Genomic DNA, 6,880 nt, shown 5'->3' with positions numbered 1-6,880 from the left:
ATATAAAGTAAAATAGTTGTTTTATAAAGCCATATAGCTGAAATGACGTTTTAGCACGGAAAACTCGATTTCTAAGGGTCAAGTTCCACCTTTAAAGGGCATGGGCTGGATGTAACAGTTGACTCAAATGAAATCAGACCATTTGAGGATTTAGCACCTCTGCAGTTGCTGCAGAACTCTGCTGCATGTCTGCTTACTGGGACCAGAGGGAGAGCCCATCTTACCCCCATCCTAAAGTCTCTGCATTGGTTTCCAGTTCGCTTCAGGCTTGATTTTACGCTCTTACTACTGGTTTTTAAGACTCTTAATGGCTTTGAGCCATCTTACTTATTGGATATCCACTGGTACTACGAGCCATCCAAAAATGTTAACAAAGACTCATGGTGAGTCTTCTTTTTGTTTTTATGCTCCACAATTGTGGAACAGTCTGCCAGAGGACCTGAGGATGATGGATACTGTTGAGGTTTTTAAAAGTCGGCTCAAGACCCATCTTTTTAATCAAGCTTTTAATTTGTTCTATATTTAGACTTTTCTTTTGTGATTGTCATTTAAATTATTTACTTTTCTTTTTTGGTGTGCCTATGTGGATCCCTAAGATTGGTTTGTTGAGAGTGTCTTATGTGTTTTATCCATGTGAGTGTGTGTAAAAAGTGACTATATGTGTTAGACTTTGGGTAAATTCTATATTTTTGGATGTGAACGCGGGTTTTAACCTTGTTTAATTCCTGTTTTTTATTTTGTAAAGCACTTTGTGCTACTTTTATATGAAAAGTGCTATATAAATAAACTTGAAGATTTCACATTTTACTGACAGAAATGCATCATCGATTCTTTAATAATAATTCATGGATATTGTTGGAGATTATACTGTAGCGTTCTCCACACAAATCTCACTGTAATAAATGAATGAGTAAATCCCATTAATTGGCCTTTCCATCCTAAACGCAAACAACCAGCAGGCAAACCAGAAGACTGAAGCAGCAACATGGTCCATCTCTTCCTTTCACTTGTTGTTTATAACTTAAAGCACTAACATGCAGTAAAAACGGACTTTCTGTGTTAAAATATCCTACATGATGTCACCTGTCACACCAGTGTTGTGTCAAGAGGAACGGCAGCAGATTGGAGACACCGAGAGAAGCTGATAGACGCGGCGTTTACAGACTCCCTCAGCCGTTTAATCAACTGCTGGAAGATTATTGCAGGACATATTGAACACCAAGCACCAAGTCGTTGGGTGGGACAACTATGGCACCATGACGCACGGAAACCGCGCACCACTCCGCTGGTCTACGCGCGCAGCGCTTCCGCGTTCAGTGGACCCCCTCCATCTAGCTGTTGTGTGATTAAAACCTTCTTCCTCAGGAGATCCTTATGAGATCCTCAGGTGTCAAAAGCACTCCTTCAGAACCATCAATGCATGAACTGCCTGCATGTTTCTGCTTTCACAGTTTCCCATTTTACATGATGTAAGAGCCTCAGTTTGACAAAGTGAAAGAAACATCATCCCTGAACAAGACAGAATGTTTTCTGTTGGTAGGAAGTGATATCAGCATTGGCATGAAAAGAAAAAGGCTGAAACTAATCATATTAAAATCTCATTTATCTTTGTTGTGACATAGCATTCATGGGGGACAATAAAGTGCCCAAAATAACCAAATTTAGTGCGTTAAATGAGATGTTTTTGAGGAGAAATATTACCAAAAAAAAAAAAAAAGAAAGAAAAACACAAATTGCCATGTAAAATGACATTTAACAGAATAGGGAGCTTATCATCTTCCAGGACATATGCTTATATATATTTTTGACTCTTTTTTTTAAATTGTCTAAAAACTGGATATAAATGTAACTTGACAAAAGTAAAAAAAAAAAAAAAAAAAAAAAAAAACACTCCCAAACTAAAAGGGTTTAATCCAGGTGTCACAAAGGCAGCTGTTGGTCACTAAACCAGCTGAATATAATCAGCTCAGCTCCACTGCAAGGTCGATGAGCCTGTTAGTAAAAACACTTGTTCTAAATGCACACAAAAAACATCTTTAATTCTACTTTCCTTTCACTTCTAATTTACCTCTGCAAACAAGTCAACGTTGCCCTTCTAAAGATTAAGCTAACACAAGTCACTGATGAACCATTCACACAAATAGCTTTAGTCACTTACCTTTGGAAAAATCGTGGAAAATACTTGCTAAAGTTTTAGAGAAGCAACGATACACGAAGCTTCACCGAAAGTGATTTTTCACCGACAGAAATCTGCGGAGCGCGCATTGTCGCGCGCATTGTCGCGCGCCGTTTCTTCCTTCTGCTGGATTTCATCAAGTTAAACTTCACATTTACAGCCTGTTGTAGCTCAACTTATTAGTTCTACCAGATAGATTCTGCTAAGTTTCCTTAGCGCGATATATCTTTTGTTTCTCCTCCTTTTGTTTTAGTTTCGCAGAACAAAATTCATTTATAAACCAGCACCCACATAAAACATTACAACATTAGTAACATCACACTTTTCCAACAACATATTGTAGCCTGTTATGTTTGGTTAAAATTCAAAAGCCATTTTATTCATCAGACCTACAGACCAACTGGTGGCCACGAGTTATTACTGCGTGGAAACGATATAATAACTCGTGGCAGGTATTAGCAATGCATGGGAAAGTGATGTATCGTGGAGACAACTTTAATATAGATCAGCAATATTAGTATATTGACCTTCTATTTGTTTTGGGTCTGCTTTTAAACCATCTGGATTAAAGTTTGAAAAGAGCTGCTCATTATAACACCTGAAGACATTTTTAATTCAGTCATTTAAGACGTGACTTTACTGGATTTAGAGTCATTTTCTGTTGTCATGTTCATCTTTTAATAAAGTTTCATAAGTATGGTAAACCCCCCATAAACCTCTGTAGTAAAAACGAAAAAGAAAAGGTCATGCTGACATTAACCGATTAACCGATGCGGATTGTAATCTTAGTATCAGTACTATTATCTCCGCCAAGGAGGTTGTGTTTTTGCAGGTGTTGATCTGTTTGTTTGTGTTCAAGATAAGTATGGACAGATTTTCATTCAGCTTTTCAGGAGTTGCTAGAAGTAAGAAGAAGAACTGATTTCATTTAGCTGTGATCCGGATCACCGTTTGGATCCAGGAAAGTTTTAAAGGATTCTTTAACATTGTGAGGTTTGAGCTCTCTTAAGGGTTTTTTTTGTAGTTTGAAATAAAATCCAACTTTTCTCCATCCAGTCCCGTCCATCTCAGTGAGGCAACACAAGACTCCAGAGGAGGCCTATAGCTTGAAGTTATTACAGCTTTTCAGGGTAGTTTTTGGTGAAGTTTCCTGGTGTTTCTAAATGGAAAAGAACAGCATAACATTTCCAGACAGGTAGCTGATTCATTCATTACATAACATTTCACCAACAAAGCGTGTGGTTCATCCCACTGACTTCAGCACGTGGACAGCGCCACAGTCTCCTCCTGGACACCTGTGGAAATCCCCTCCAGGATGAGATCCACTGGCACCCTCTGGTGGAACCTGAAGAACACGACTCCCACAGAGAAAACCCAGATCCCTGACTGAAGCTGTCACCAAAAGGAAGGCAGATTTCCTGTTTTGTAAATGTGCAAATGCAGATTTCATATGTTGGAATGTTACAAGAATGTATTGAGCAGGAAGAATTGACAGTATCCATGTAACAAGGTGTAACAACACTTTCTCCAAAACCAGATGAAGATCTGACTCTTTTAGACAACTGGGACCACAAACACTCCTCAGAGACAGATTATAAGATATTTTCACATATTTTCACCAGACGCTTAAAAGAAAGTTTGAGTAAAACATGAAACTCAAACAAGGTTCATGAAAAATCAACATATCAGCTGCAACATCAGACTTATTCCTGACCAGACAGACTCCTCAGACTGGATTCATTCTGATGCTTTAATTTTGTTTTCAGGTTTTTAGTAAGCGTTTGATAAAGTGGAACATCAGTTTTTATTTGGGTCGTTACAAACTTTTAGTTTTGGTAAAAAATTCGTCTCTTATGTTAGAACGCTTTATGAGCAGCAGTGTTTTGTTCTTCCCATAAACAACTAAAAGATTCCCTGCATAGATCCGCTCGCCAAAGTTGTCCAAGTTCTCCATTTCTCTTCCTCATTGTTTATTATTATTACTATCCTGTCAGTTTATATTCGACAGAGCCGTGCTATTAAAGGTTGAATATATTTGAGAGGGAGATTAAGATGATCCAACTGTCTGATGATACGCTCCTTTTCCTCACAGACAAACATAAAATCCTGATGACTTCTCAGCTGCTTCAGGTCTGAAACTCAATCTGCCTAAAAAGCCTAGAAAACACCGATGAAACCAGCATCAATGAGATCCCTATCAAAAATCATGTTAAATATCTGGGTATTTATTCATCAAAAAACACAAATGAACGACAAATAAAAAATTTTAAATCCAAAATACTTAAAAGAAAGAAAGAAATTCAATATGTGGCTCAAAAGAGCTTCTCAATTCTAGGGAGAGTTTTGCTGAGCAAAGCTGAAGGTTGGTCGACCCTGCACTCCGTTTCTTTGTCCAGCAACCCTTACGCAGAGATATCAGTAAAGTGTTGATTAACTTTATATGGAAAAATAAAATCCATCATTTAAGAAAGGAAATTTCAGCAGATCCCAAAGGAATTGGCAGATTTTATGGATGAAACTATACTTACAAGCTGCAATGGTTAAAACAGTGTTTATGGAGTCTTAACTGTCGTACTTCATTCTAAATCATATTTTTTAGTAGATTTGCAGTTTCTAATTTCTTCTACAATGTAATTTTAATGTAAACAAACTACGTCTAACTGTCTCTAGATTCCACCAACAGGATCTTCCAGCTGCTAAACTCTGCTTTGTCCACAACTTCTCCCCACATCAAACTTTAATCTGGAACAATGAGTGGACTGTCAGGAAAAATAAATTATTCTTAAAACAATGGGTTGATAACAAAATCTTTCTTGCAGACTTACAGAACGATGAAGTTAGACTGAAATCTTTCCCTGTAAAACATTCATGTTTGTCATTAATGCCATAACATAACGCAGGCTTTCAGCTGATGAAAAGCAACGTTGAGAGAAGACAACAGGTGGTTTATAGATGGAACAGACATTACCAGTCGTCACTGCAACAACCAACATATCAGAAACACGTTCCACAAACTGGAGAAAATAACTCCAAAAGGGAAATTTGTTTGCTTTCATTTCTCATATAAACTGAAAGGTTGCCCAGCTCCTCACATATAAATATCACATCTCAAACAAAGCAAAAGAAATGCAATATTAAATATTACACCATATTTAACCAACAAATGTCTATTTGGCAAAGTTTGTAAACGCTGATAAGAAATTTTTCAACATGAAGAAGAAAGAATTGAACACCTTTTTACTGAATGTCATCACAGCGCAGGATTCTGGAAACAAATAGAGAATTATTTTGCATTAAAACTCGACATCTGGGAGCCAAAGATATTCTTCTATATTATCAAAATAAATCCCCAATATTTAATATATAATTAAACTAATAATTCTTGTTGCTAAATTCCATATTCATAAAGCAAAATTCTCCAATTTGCCTCCTACCTTTGTTGAATTTCATATTGACTTCAAGAAATTCTACCAGCCTATAGAAATAATGGAAGATAAAATGCCTTAGATGCATGAATATAATTCAAACTTTTCCTGAAAAACTGTCGTTGAGTCAACATCTGAGATGCTTTGTGATGTTTACATTTTATATTTTTCTTTTCTTTTTTCCCTTCCTGGCTTTTTCTTCATTTAAGTTTCATGTTTCTGGTCATTTGTTTCTGTCGGTATAACGGTATGTTCCAAATCATCAAACCTTTCATTCAATGTACTGACATGTTTGTACTGACACGTCGCCATCATGACTACGGCCTCATGTGTGCTCACAGTCATGTCCTTTTGTGTGTAATATGAGACACTGCTGTTCAAAATGTTGTCTAAATTAAGTCTTGTTTTACAAAACAAACAAACAAAGTAACAGACGGAATACGCCCTGAGTAAACAACAACACTGCAAAACACAAAGAGTCCAGCCTGTATGACAGATGATAAATGGAGTTGAAAAAACATGTTTATTTGATATTTTCCTTCATTTTTTTCATTTCTTCATTTTAATTACATAAAACATTCATAAAGTTGTTCTTAAAAAATTTTCAAAAAACCTTCCAAAGTAGTTGTTTTGACTTCAAATGTATCATTACAAAAAAAAGTGATACTGTCTCAATTTTCATCATCAACATAGTGACATAATCACTGATAAAAACCAGTTTTGATTAAATAACTCTTCAGTTGTCAAACTAGATTAATGAAAAGCTGAGCTAAATTTAAATAAATCCGGTGACGGATGCTCCGTTTATTTTCTGGTGGGTGCAAACATTTACTGTCTGCACAGACAGCGCTCCAGCCTGCAATCCAGCTCGTAACACAGCCAGCCGTGTCAGGCGGAAAATCCTAGAGAAAAATTCATTTATATACACAATACACAAGACAGACAACCAACAGAGGTTTCTAACTTCTGCATTGGAGCATAAAAAGGAAAGTAAAAGTTTAAAGGTAAAATGAAGACATTTAAATAATAGGATCAGAAAACTGAGCAGACAAGCTGCAAAGTTACATCATTCCATATTCAGACAGTGTTAAAATAAGTAAAACAACATTTAGAAATGAATAAAGTGATGAGAAGAGAATGCCAAGAAAAGTCAGATTTCATCACATCCTTTCACAAGAGAAACAAACAAATTTGCACAATAAGGTAAACACATTATTGCATTCATGAATAAACATTTCATCTTTACAATCATAGTGCACTTTGATTTACTGCCAGAGTT

This window comes from Telmatherina bonti (assembly GCF_933228915.1).
Source record: "Telmatherina bonti genome assembly, chromosome: 19".
Taxonomy (NCBI): Eukaryota; Metazoa; Chordata; class Actinopteri; order Atheriniformes; family Telmatherinidae; genus Telmatherina; species Telmatherina bonti.
The sequence above is the reverse complement of the archived record's forward strand: the minus strand, read 5'-3'. Positions refer to the sequence as shown.